Raw genomic sequence first — 14,030 nt, 5'->3', positions numbered from 1 at the left:
AGCATGCTTTGTCGACAGAACCAGCTGCAATCGGTAAAGAATAATTGTTTTCCATAACGACAGCACGAAACAAGCTAACGTTTGTTGCTTGATAGACGCTACAACTACAACTTCTGCATTTGTCCAGGACTCCACGCAGTATGAGCGGAAACCGAGGGTAACGCGGATATGACGCAATTGACTGGCGACTCCCAGCTCCCCCTGCTCTAACGCCCCGTTTCCTTGGTTAAAATTACAATTTTCTCACGATTTAAAAATAGTTGGAAACATTTGGGATATTGTAAGTAATCAACTTAACAAAATATATAACACTGGCCTTGAGATTTTGGGATATTTTAATGCAAAATTCTTACATATTGTACCTTTAAACTGAACAAGAAGAGAAGCAAATTAAAAGTTTGGAAGCATTACAAAATGCATTTCCTGCATTTATATTATAACTGATTATGCTGTAGTCAATGTAGCCTATGCTTTTTCCTGTGAGCTTCTTTTTTTTTTTTTTTTGCATAGTAAAACAAAACCTGTAGCTGTAGTTTGCCTTTTGCCAAATAATTTTGTGAGATAAATACCTTAACCAAGTTTAGTGTTTTGCTCTTCCCTCATATTTAAAACATTTAAATCCTCATATTTTGATGGTTTAATCGAACTTGTAGGTACATTGTAAGCTTAATAGACATTGTAAACAGACTGTGTGGTCACAATTATGGCTATGGGACTACTGATAAACGTCTTGGTTTTTTTTTTATGTACAATAAGCAGAATAACTGCAACCAAAAGGAAAAAAATAATGGAGATATGGTTAGAAAGCATGCTTGCGGTGTCAGAATACCAGTCTGTCAAGAAAGCCATAGTAACGACAGTCTGACAGCAGATAAAAAATAAACAGACTGCACTGGTGTCGTATGTTTAAGCTTCCGTGTTTACCATCCCAGCAACGTACTGCTCATGTGCTCAGTCACGTGATTTTAAATTGTAAACAAAATCAAGTCAAGTTAAGTCACCATTATTTAAATAGCACTCTATGCAATAGAGATTGTTTCAAAGCAGCTTTACAGGGATAAACAGGAAAAAAGGATTCAATGATACAAACAGAGTTCAATTATGCTGTAAAGCAGCTCAAAAAATAAAATAGTGTCACTGTTCAGCTGACTTCATTTCTGTGGTGATTCAGTATCGTTCAACAACACAGATTGTGGATTGATATCGTCAGAATATTTCATCCAGTTCCTTCTGCTTGAAGATTGGGATACATTACACAAGCATATGGTGGGAGTTGGGAGCTGGCTATAGGAGTCTGTAACAGAGAACTTATCTGATCTTTGTGGTCTTTGCTGGACAATTAATCCGTCTTTTTCTTTTCTTTTATCTTCACGATAATATAAATTATTAGTCCTAAAGTGAACACAGAGGTCTACAAGGTCTACAAGGAGGACCAACAGACTCAAGTTCAACATGCACAGGCCTGTCAAGAAAGCAGCAAAATGGCGTAAATTGAGCCTGTATCTGCACAGCTCACAATCGAATCTCTAGTCAAAGAGCTCGAAAATTTCAGAAAAGACATGACTGGGGAGTTCGTTGCACTTCTAAATAGCTCTCTGGAACCAATCCAATCTTCAATCGAATCGATTGGTGCAACCATGACAACACAGGCAGTGACCATAAGCGGGATGGAATTGGGTCTCTCAGACCATAGCGATGGAATAACTCAGCTCGAGCATGACGCAAACGCTGTTCAATCAAAACTGACGACCATGGAAAAGGAAAAAACGGCGCTTAAAGCTAACGTAGAAGTAGGGTTGGGCGATGTCTACCAATTTGTCATCAGACGATCAAGAGTGTTCTCGCACTTAAAGAGCTTGTCTACGGATATTGTTTTTTAACAGGAGACTCACCTCAGGGTTAGTGATCATGTAAGACTATGTAAGCCATGGATTGGTCAAGTTTTTCATTCAAACTTCAATAGTAAATCTAGAGGCACCGCAATTGTAATACACAAACATATAAAGTTTGTCCCACACAATGTAATCTCTGATGCTGGTGGGAATTCTGTACCAAACACCTGTTATATTAGTTCGCGTTTATGCCCCTAACTTTGATAACCCTGCTTTTATGACCACACTCTTTTCTCATCTTCCCAATTTGGATACCCATCACCTTATTTTAGGTGGGGACCTTAATTGCACAATCAACCCAAATTTGGACCACTCACAACCCAAGTCATCAGCTCCTACATCAATGTCTAGATCCTTCTTATCTCTAATAGATCAGACGGGGTTTGTAGACCCTTGGCGCTTTCTTAATCCAACTGCAAAAGAGTTTTCGTTTTTTCGAATGTCCATCATGTTTAATCATGTATTGATAATTTTTTTTATAGACAAGGCTCTTTTGTCACTAGTTAAATCCACAGAATATTCAGCGATAATTATCTCAGACCATGCCCTACACATTTTAGACCTCTCTTTCCCACAAAACTTGTGTAGACATGCTGGAGGCTGGAAGCTCAATACTGGGTTGTTGGCTGATAAAGAATTTTGCAATTATATTTCTAAGAACATAGATTTTTTGGGAAACCAACAAATCAGATTTGGTTTCGCCATCCCTTCTATGGGAAACATTTAAAGCTTTTATACTTGGAAGGATTATTTATTTTAATGCATATTGGACTAAAGCTAGGAAATTAAAACAGCAGAAACTCGTTGACAAAATTTTAGAGGTAGATAGGCTAGGTCACCAAACCCTGTTTTGGAGACACAACGGCTAAAACTACAAACTGAATTTGGCTTATTGACAACCAACAAGGCGGAGTTCCTGCTAAAACGCACAAGAGCAACCTACAATGAGCATGGTGATAGAGCTGGCCGTCTGTTAGCATCTCAGCTCAGACATCAAACTGCTTTTCAGGTAATCTCACAGGTGTATGACTCCTCAAATAACCTTATTACCGATCCGGTTAAAATAAACTCAGAGTTCTCTTCTCTCTATTCTAATCTTTACAAATCAGAAGCTAGCGTGGACATTGCTGTTATTCAGTCTTTCCTTTCTCATTTAGAAATACCTAAGATAAGTCCTGATATAGCCAGTAGCCTAGATGAGCCTATTAGCTTGGAAGAGATAGCCTCCTGTATCCTAACCATGAAAAATAACAAAGCTCCTGGCCCTGACAGCTTCCCTGCCCAGTTTTGTGGCAACTACAGACCTAATAGCCTAATTAATAATGACATTAAAGGTGCAGTGTGTGATTTTTAGCGGCATCTAGTGGTGAGATTTGCGAATTGCAACCGGTCAATAACTCGCGGCCTTTCCTTCAAATTGCAAACTCGAATGAGAAGCTACGGTGGCCGACATAGGATCGGAAGATGTCGTCGTCTGAGTCAGCAGAGAGTAGCAAGTCAAGCAATGAGGTTTCTCTATATTATATTTTATATTAAATTATATTTACTTAATTATTCAGTAAAACCACATGTTATTGCGATTGTTATTTTTACTTGTTTATCATTGTGTTAGTCTTTTATTCACTGACTTTACCATAGCTTGTTTCCATGCTAGTTAGTATAAGATAAGAGTATCAAAGCAGCTAACTTAGGTAAGGGGAAATAGCTAACGTTACGATGTCCGAGGCGTCGTTCAGACAGCATGTTTTTCTCCACGTTTGCCGCGTCAGGGACAACCTGAGTATTCTGCTGCGTCTTTTTCTGCTGCTTCTCATTCAAGTTAGTGACGAAACGCGCTCTGTAGCGCTCTGTTCGCTGTCGGCTACGGTAGAAACATGACGTCACAGTATGTCGACCTTCATAGAAGGGGGTGGCCGCGGTTATGTAGATATAAATGACTCATTCTAAAGGTAATAAAAACATAACGGTTAATTAAGTGAGGTCTTTTTACACCACTGAAAACATAGTTATAGATCTTATATTGCATTTATGTCAATAGATCCTCAGAAATATCACACATTGCACCTTTAAATTACTAGCTAAAGTATTGGCCAAACGTCTCATCATAGAGGCTCATCTCCAGTCCATTATATCAGATGATCAAACTGGCTTTATACTGGGTCATCAGTTGTCATCCAATATACGTAGACTCCTGAATGTAGTCTTTACTCCATCTAAGTCATCAAGGCCAGAAATGGTTATCTCGCTAGACGCAGAGAAGGCTTTTGACCGGGTGGAGTGGGATTATTTATTCACGGCCTTACAAAAATTTGGGTTTGAGCCTAAAATAATATCATGGATTTGTCTACTATATTCCACTCCATCAGCTTGTGTGAAGACGAACTCTGAAACATCTCATTTCTCTCTTTCTCGTGGCACCCGTCAAGGTTGCCCACTTTCACCTCTCCTCTTTGCCTTAGCTATAGAGCCTCAAATTGTATCCCGATTTGTGACGCCCCTCTAAATACACCACTAACCCGATTGTGCTTTCATCGCTGAAAATTTGGAATTTGGAATTTGGTTTCGTCATCATTTTAAATTAAACACATTGTCCACCTTAATGCCTATTTGCGGTAACCATCTTTTTGTACCTTCTACTTTGGATTCAACTTTTGCACAGCTCAGAGAGAAGGGCCTCGTACTGTTTCATGATTTGTTTCCTGATGATCATGTATTTCCGTCATTTAATGATTTGCTGAGTAGATTAAAAATTCCTAAATCCAATTTATTCCGCTATTTTCAATTGCGTGACTTTGCTAAAGCACACTTTGATACCATCCCTCACCAGCCAAAGAAAACTTTAACTGAAGATATAATGTCACTCCCGAAATCACATTGCCATATCTCCTCAATTTATGGCCTGTTACGCTCTTCGCAGTTCCCTCCTCTTTTTGCACTCAAGGGAACCGGGAGAGAGAGCTAGGACTGGTGCTTGACGAGGAGCTGTGGAATAATGCTCTAGCTAAAATTAACTCTGTCTGCATCTGTGCTCGCTTGAATCTTATTCAGTTTAAAGTTGTTCACAGAATTACAACTTCATTTCATTTCACCAAAGCAAAATTGAAGAAACTTTTTTTTAACAGAAGATGATAGATGCAATAGATGTTCGCTATCCCCAGCAGATCATACTCATACATTTTGTACCTGTCCTAAATTGTATTCATTCTGGTCTTCTTTTTTTGCTACACTGTCAAAGGCTATTAGAGTCTCAGTGAAAACCTGACCAATAATTGCAATATCTGGAATAACACATGTTGATGGCTTGTAGAACAAGCGCCATGCTGATATTATTGCTTTTGCTTCATTGGTAGCCAGAAGATGAAAATTGTTGCATTGGAAATCCTCATGCCCCCATTCAAATTTTTCTTGGTTGAAGCACTTAATGTCCTTTCTACACCTGGAAAAAAATTAAACACTCCATAAGAGACTCTGTTAACTCATTTTATAAAATGTGGAATCCTATCCTTTCCCTTGTTGAGACTGTACCTTCATTTTTTTTTTTTTTTTTTTTATGTAATAAAAAAAAACAAAAAAAACAATTTGGGATAATTTGGGATGGATAGAGTTAAGAGTGTTCTGTATATTTGTATAATTTTTCTATATTAATTTCTATGGATTTAAAAAAAGAAAAACAGCAGGTTGTGATGTACATATTGTCACTTAAAAATCTGCCCAAAAAATATTTTATTGCATACCATAATAATTCCCCATATCAAAAGTTTATGTGAATTTGTTTTCTTTTGATTTGTTTTGTTTTTTTCTTATTCTTCTTAACAGCTCATACACACTGTATAGTGGAGTGGTGACACTGTTATTCTTGTAAGTTTCCAGCATTTTAATAATAAAAGTGTCCATATTTAAAAAGCGTGCACAACAGTTATAGTACAGTGCTTGGCAGTGGTCAAAAAGGTTTTACAGAATGATATTTGGATTGATCCCTTCTGAAAAAAATCTGAGATGTGGATTTGGACAGCAATTCAATTACCACACGACCTTGGTCAATAAACAGAAGGTAATTCAGCCAGGAATTTCAACGCAGGTGGTGAGAGACAAACACTGACATTCTGGATTCGGAAAGCAATAAAATCACCAACTTGCACCTGAAAATGGTGAAATTACCTTACGTCCCGATGATAAATGATTACCGTCCAAATAAGGCTTAAAGCCTGGGACACACCAAGCCGACGTTCGGCCGTCGGGCAGTTTGTTTTCTCAGTGTGTTCCGCACTGTCGGCTGAAATTGGTCCTTCAACGTGTTGAATCGGCGTCGGGCCGTCGGTGAAGGAGAGAACTCTGATTGGCTGTTCAGCTTATGCCTGGCTCACACTTCAGGAGTTTTAAAATCCTAACCGATTGTAAAATCTGGTTGCAGCACACACTTAAGGAGAATCTTGGCAGATTTTCTTCCCTCAAATCTTAAACATGCTCACACTACAAGATTTGAAAATCGCGGCGCATCACACACTACAAAATGTTATTAAGATTATCATGCCAGAGGAAGCGCCTCACGTGTTCTCACGCAGCAGATCTGAAGCGGAAAAGCTTGGAAACACAATATCTGTCCAATAGGCGTGACCAAGGAAAGCGAAATCTTTCAAAAATCATCCTTTTAACATTTAAGGATATGTCTAATGAATGGCGTCAGTGCTGGTCAATACAATGAATCAATGCCATGATCATGAAGTGACGCATCAGCTTCAGCATTGCCCATGTGCCGCATTGCTGCTCAGCTGAGCCTTGTAAAGTGGAGCTCAAAGTTCAAATTAAATATTACAATAATTAACAGCTTGTTTCATTACATCTTTGAATGAATCCACACTTTTATTTATATTTCCATTGAATGAACAGTTTAATTACTCACTAAAAGTTGTCCCTTCCCACCACCTGGTGGCGTAACAATGTAACTGGACTGAGTGACAGCCTGTCTAGAATGCGCAGAGACTATCAATGCCAATACTGGTGAAATATCAGCAGAAAGCCTCTCGTAAAGTGAGATTCGAGGAACTAGCTGTTATATAACAATGGCCTAACAAGCTCATTGTCAGGTTTATGTTGTGTTTATTATATTATGTGGACCCGACCCTTATTTTGACATTGTATTACTCCACTTCGTTTTAACACACTTTTTAGTTTCGGTTTCAATACTGAACATGTACTCGTCTTCGTGTCTGCTGACCACAGCGTAACACTTATTTATTTAGCAATAAATAAATGGAGATGATAACGCATATTGCGCTGTTGAGTAACTCAAAATTACCTCAATTGGCTATTTTGACAGTACTGACGCATTCACAGTCTTGCTCGGGCGAGCCCGATTTGTGTGAGAGCAGATCAGGAGGTTCAAGATTCGATCTGTGAACGCCTCACATTACCATATAATCTGCGCCGAACATCGGAACCGATCGAGGTCATCGACAAGATTTTTTCTCCGATTCTCGGGAGAGGAAAATCGGGGATAAATCGGCCTAAAACTCTTGTAGTGTGAGCCAGGCATTAGTGAACGTGTCAGTGCACGAGAATAATAGTAAAACAGTGAGAGAAGTCAAAACGGTACAGATAGAAGGCTGTTCTAATGTTACGTCATCTTACCTGAGTGTTCCTTGGTGAATATTTCAATATTAACATGAGTGGAGTGGAATAAAGAAAGTGTTTAGCAGGACTGATATTCAAAACGGTAAGCACGCACTGCTTTGTTTACGGTTGTCTATCTGCAGCGTCGATTTCCCTTTTTGAATGACGAATATAGATGAATATATCTGCAGAAATAGACAGTTGTCTAATTTACACGCAGGTGCAGAACACGCATTCTAGCTGACAGTCGGCAGGAGTTCTCTCAGTGTGTTCAAGTGCAGCTTTTCCCCCCGACACAGAAGACGCGAGGCGACAACACAGTCGGCTTTCATCAGCGCTAGTTCTTTGGCGTCGGTTTGGTGTGTCCTGGGCTTAAGACAACCAATTATATCTTCATTGATGCTTTTTGAAGATTGTTAACACTCACTTAATTACATGTGCCTGTCATAGCCCCACTCCCTCAGACTCTTCATCAGACTCTGCATCTGCGGCCGTAGGGACTGTCATACCCACATCTTCCGCCTTTTCCCGGACCCGAAAAGCTGTATCCAACAGTGCGGACCTGACACCGAAATAGCAGATCCTCCCAACATGCTCATCAGGGCAGCTCTAAGCAGGAACTCCACTCTTCGGCCCCCATGTCCAGAGTCCATTCCAGAGGATCAAAATCCAGAATCCATTCCAGGGAGTGAAATTCCATAACCCTCTTTTCACAGCCACAGTTCCTGGCTACAATGTCTCAAGCTCCTCTATCACAGCCAAAGGGACCGCTTCTGAAATATCTATTAACCCTGTACCACCAGCGCCACCCTGGCAACTCCCTGTACTGCCGACAAGTCCCTGGCTTCGTACTGCTGGCACCTCCCAGGCTACCTGAGCTACTGGCACCTCCCTGGCTACCTGTATTGCCAGCACCTCCCAGGCTCCCCGAGCTACCGGTGCCTCCCTGGCTCCCTGTATTGCCGGTGCCACCCTGGAGGATTCATAGCCTGCCGGCACCACCCTGGTAACCTGCCTGTAACCTGCCACGACTCCAGGGCGCCCGCTCTCTCCCCGGTCGGACTCTTTTTGGCGCAAGGTCGCTACTTCCGGCAGGGGGTGGTTATGTCACATTCAGAGTTTGTTTTGTCATGTGTTTCTGTTCTATTCATGCCTTAGGATACGTTTACACGACAACGATATGCTTAAAACTGAGAAGTTTTTCCTTTGAGTTTTCCACATACAGACGACCCCCATTCCACCCCCATTCACACGGATCCGCGAAAATGACACAAAAAAAAGCTGTATTCTGCTGCCAGGCCATTAGATGGCGATGAAACACTATAGATTGAACACATAATAGGCTACGCGTGTCCAAGACGTCATCATTTTCAGAGAATCACATTTTTGTTGTTTAAACGGAGACCGTTTTCAAAAACTTGCACTTTGAAACCCGTTTTCAAAAGTTCGCGTTTTCAGGCACCCAAAACGCCATTATCCAAAATGACATCATGACTTTGCGTAAACATACACGCCACTTTCAAGTCAAGTGGCATGTTATCTATACACATTTTGAGCTATCCGCGTGTATGTCCACGCCGAAACGAACCGTCATCTTCCAACATGCATGTATGTCTACGCCGTTAAATGTCCGAGCGAAACGAAGCAAAATGTATATCTACATCTGGGGAGCGATATTTTTTTTCCTGGGATGGTAGGGGAAGACTCATAAATGGTATTAACCCCAGTGACGGGTAGGTTTAGGGACGGGGTTGGGGTAGGTCATATATATTTATATATACAGTAATGTAACGTTAAGTCAACGGCGTTGATGAACACGCTGAAAAGCGATTATGCGTGTTGATAGCACGCCAAAAATGGAGATACGAATTGGCGTGTCATACATACGCCATTTCATGAGATCAGTCTGCCATTATCATGTAAATAGACGGCGAAAATGCATAAAGAGTTTTACGTTTTTAGTTTAAAAAGGTGTCATGTAAACAGACCCTTAGTTTCATTGGGAAATAATTAGTTCTGTTCTCTTCTGTTCCCTACGTTTGTCACCATAGTTACACATTGATTAGAGTTCTCAGTTCAGATGTGCATTAAGTTAACCAATTTGGTGTCTCTATTTATACTTTATACTCTATTTTCACTTGCAACAATGATCATATTTTCATTTATACTTTTTGAGAATCACTTATTCTCACTTAGAACAAAACAAACTAGCATTTGAAACTCTTAATAGAACACTACCAACCAATATTTCAATCTCTTAATTGCCTTTGATTGCTCAGATCTTTGAGTCACTGCGGCACTAATATAAGTGATAGACAACCGTATTTATACTACAGATCTAAATCTGGAAGATGACTCATTCATGTGGCGTAATTTGCAGGTGGGACGGGTGGGACATGTCCCCACCACTTTTTTAAACATCTCACGGCAGGGATGTACCTAATACAAATACGCGCGCTTCAATCTATCACTTAATGCTGTTGCGAAGACTCTCTATTCTTTCCGGTGAAATTACAAAACTAAAAGCACACAAACGTGTCTCTGCTTGATATTAACAAACTAATTGATAGTGACAGCCCTACATTTAAGGACATGTAATTGATTTTGAATTGAATTGAAAAAAAGTCACATTTAGGCCTACATGCTAAATTGTAACATAAAATGTTCAGTATTTAGAATTCAAAACTGCCTAAATATTTCACTGAAAATTTCCGTGTTTGATTATGCAAAAATGTTAGCTTGTCACTGGGGTACACCTCATTCCAAACCTGTACTTTCTTAGATATTTTGAGAAATGTTTGAGTGTTTAAAAAAAAAAATGGTTTAATTTAATTTTTTAATTTTTTTATCTTTACAATGGAACTCAATATATGGTAACTAAAAAAGTTTGATTTTGGTTTATCTCCCTTTAAGGTACTAATATGCAGCATTTAGTGGTAGATAATAAACAGTAATGTGCTCTAGTGACATTTGTACAGTATATTTTTTCCAATTTTCTGAGATTGGTAATGTAAAATACTTTTAATATAATGTCAAATACTATTTTCATGGATTAACCACTGAGAAAAATCTCCAACCTCTGATAAACCATGCGTGAGGTCACACTTAGTGTGGGTGTTAAGTTTTGTGTACGTTTCTAAAATTAGAGCACAGCTCTTAGACTTGGACATATATGTCCCCTTGGCAACATAATAACCACACCAATTTTAAAGGGATACTTCACCTCTGGAAAGATGAATGTGTATTTAAAATAGGTCATTTATGTAGAAGAAGTGTGAAATTATTTTTGAATTTGGAGCTTTCTAGACTGAGAAAAGCCAGAAAATGTATTTTTGGCTTATGTGGATGAAAGACAACAACTCCCAGAATGCACTTGCTTCACTGCCCTAGGAGGCCACTCCCAAGCCACGCCTACCGGTAAGAGAGCGCAGTTGAAAACAACAAGGCTAGGCTACCAGTGAGTCTCCGTGACTAGTTTGCCCGGGATTTCGAGATCGCCCAAAATGTCCGGGATTCGGCTTTTGCGTTCTACAGTTGCCATTCATCATGCTTACTGTGGCGAGCAGGATGAGGCTGAGGGCCGCGGGAGAACGGCGCGAGGCCGGTGGCGTGATTACTGAGACGCACCGGTCTCATAGGCTATCTCTCACGGAGGAGCGGGAATTTTCTTAGCAATGTTAAAACGCACATCAACCGATCACTTGTTTAGCGTTCCGCCATGTGGTGTTTCTCAAACTGAAGACTGCATCCTACCGAGACTGTGTCCTTGCTAGTCCAGTCCTTCTGAGGCTTGTAGGCTAGTGTCCTCCTCAGCAATTAAACCCGAATGAGAAGGTCTAGTAAGAGTGCATGGCTATGTCATGTTCTAGCCCCCACGTTCACGGCACGAAAATACTATTAAAACTTAATTTTGGATAAATGCTTTGTATTACAAATCGTTATATTAACTGTCTTCCTATGCAATACAGTGAATGACAGCCATCCGAGGTCTCCCAGTGGCTTACATTATTGACAGTTTAGTGTTAAGTGATGAATTTACAGCAAAACAAAAGAAAGCATCTGCTTTCATGTCCGAAACATATTTTTTGTCTTACATTTCATAATAAACTCAGTCAAGCTCAGTACCGAGTCGTTTTCCGTCCGTTTATCTTCGTGAATTTAAATGTGTTTAAAGGATTGTGTGTGATTTAAGGAAACGAAGGATACATCTGATGCATCCTTCAAAACAGGCCGAATGAAGGACTTGAAATGAAGGCTGCCTTCCAAGGATCCTTCAAATTGAGATGGCCTTCAGCGACATTTGATACGGGGCAGCTGAGATATGCAGCCTTCGTAGGATGCGTTTGAGAAACACGTCTTCATTCGGGACAATTCAAGAATGCTCACGTAAACAAGAGGCGGGATTTATCGCACAAACCAATCATATCCAATCATAGCATGATGGAGACATTGCCTCCTCTTCTCACGTGACTTTCCCTCATTCATTCTCAATTACCCCCACAAAACCCCCCGCAGACATGTAGGGTGTCTTTTTTAAGTCAATGGGATCAGCGCCTCCAGCTGTAACTTCACCTGCGGATGTCGCTGTTGGGCAGTGTTATTTGCTTTTTTAGTTATTTACATGTTTTAATGTCACATTTTGTAATATGGGTTATTTTCTCACCCAGTTTTTTTGAGGAGACACTCCGCTTGAGGAAACGCCCCTGCCAGACAGATAGATCAAAAACACCAGAAATCTTCAAATCTCCTACTCTGGACAATGCTTAACGAATTTGTTTATAGCAACAGTGAACCACTGACCAAAAAACATCACCCTCTCCTAGACATCATTCTCTCCCATGAACAGAAGACATCAGTGATGTAATCTGCTGTTAGACTTGAATCACTGGTCTGTTACAGCATAAAGCTCATGGCACCCTCTCAACAAACGTTATATTATGAGGTCTACTGCTAAGAGGCTATAGAAGATGTGGCATGGGGTGGATAAATGTACAGACAGACAGACAGACAGATCCTGATCTTTTGTTGCTCTTGGCTCATGTGCACAACATAGGTTAATTAATGATCATTATGTGATGGAAGTGTTGGCATGCGTGTTGTGTAGGCCACATTTAACGAGGATGATCAAAAGACCCGATCTGCATCCAAACACGTGGCTTTCTCCGTTCATTCTCCTTCTAACTCACAGTTAAATACAGGGTGTTTCGCGTTGTCATGTGATCCATTTGCCTCTGATTTCTCTGCAAGATCCACTGATGCAAGGAGGCCCAAATGATAATAAAACACCGGTAATGCATTTCCAGGATTTATGCAGCTGTTCATCTAAACTGCACAACGAACTCGTCAACAATGCTTAGGTTATATTGCATGTTATTAAAGTGACAAATAATCATTATTTAAACAGTAGATGCGGATGCGATGAGAGATGCAAAGATGCGCCGCATTCTGACAGACAAGACAGCCAGATAGCTTACAGACACTGAGCCCAAGCAATTGAATAATTATATGTCAATAGCATTATTATTTTGTATAAACTTTGTGACCACAATAATCAGATAATTGATGATGAAAATGAGTAAATTACCTAAACACGGGCTTCTGTCTCTCTGTCTGCGATGATGTCGCTGTTCCTCGCTTTTCCCTGTTTCTTTGTGTGTAATTATTGTTTTACCTTAATTTATATTATTTCGTTTTAACATTTCAATTAAATGTTTGGCTTTGAATGAAAGACCTCAATCTGCTCTGTATGTTGTCCAGTTACCGCAAGTGTACGATGAAGATGGACCGACTTATTCTTCAGATAGGGGCGCGTGGACAGCATGCTGTTTACACAGTATAAATAACACAATATAATTTAACCACAGTTTGGACATTTTTATTGCCTTTAAAATTTAATAAGATTACTGTGTATTACTACATGATTAAGTGGCATGCTTTAGCGTGTATGTTTACTGTTGAGTGACCATAATTCCCCACTGCGAAATACATGGACTCTTCCGGAGCGCACGGATTCTTAGCAACAAACCAATGTTTCCATCCGGGTTCTTATTCAGATGACTAATATCAATAAAGAAGCTAATAATACATATTATACATTTCCTATTTCTAAATTAATTGTATCTATCTATTTTTTTTTTTTTTTTTTTTTTTTTTTCACAAACTGTTATTATGTGACCCTAACAGAAACCAATCTATGAACAAAATTAGATTGTTAAGCATGTTCCAATGTTTAGGCTACTGTGACATTAGATTAAAAACTAAAAGGTGACTTAAAATTGACAGTAAATAAAATACAGCTAGATTTTGCTTTTTTGTATTTCATTTTAATAATATTTAAACAAATATTGATGTCCTTTGTCTATCTAGCCTATTAGTAATTTTGTAACATTTGTATTTGAATTATATTTTAATCTGACCATTTAGTCGTGCATTTTAATAAACTGGCCATTTAATGTAGATAGCCAAATCATCACTGAAGTTTATTCCGTCTGTTCTCCACATGATGGCGCCACGACTTAACCGTTGCTT

At 39.6% G+C, this 14,030-nt stretch overlaps 1 protein-coding gene across 2 annotated transcripts in view; it reads right to left on the bottom strand.

Annotated features, from left to right (window-relative positions):
- The window catches only part of ttll7 (tubulin tyrosine ligase-like family, member 7), a 129,795-nt gene extending 116,532 nt beyond the window's left edge, over positions 1–13,263 (bottom strand). For both annotated transcript variants that reach the window (XM_082156733.1, XM_082156734.1), the window contains exon 1: positions 13,087–13,263. The gene's annotated coding sequence lies outside the window, so the exon portion shown is untranslated. The remainder of the gene's footprint in view (positions 1–13,086) is intronic.
- Positions 13,264–14,030: the final 767 nt, after the last annotated feature.

Source organism: Leuciscus leuciscus (assembly GCF_965113295.1).
Source record: "Leuciscus leuciscus genome assembly, chromosome: 23".
In the NCBI taxonomy this organism is placed as follows: domain Eukaryota; kingdom Metazoa; phylum Chordata; class Actinopteri; order Cypriniformes; family Leuciscidae; genus Leuciscus; species Leuciscus leuciscus.
Note: the sequence above shows the minus strand (reverse complement) of the source record. Positions and strands in the feature narration are given on the sequence as shown.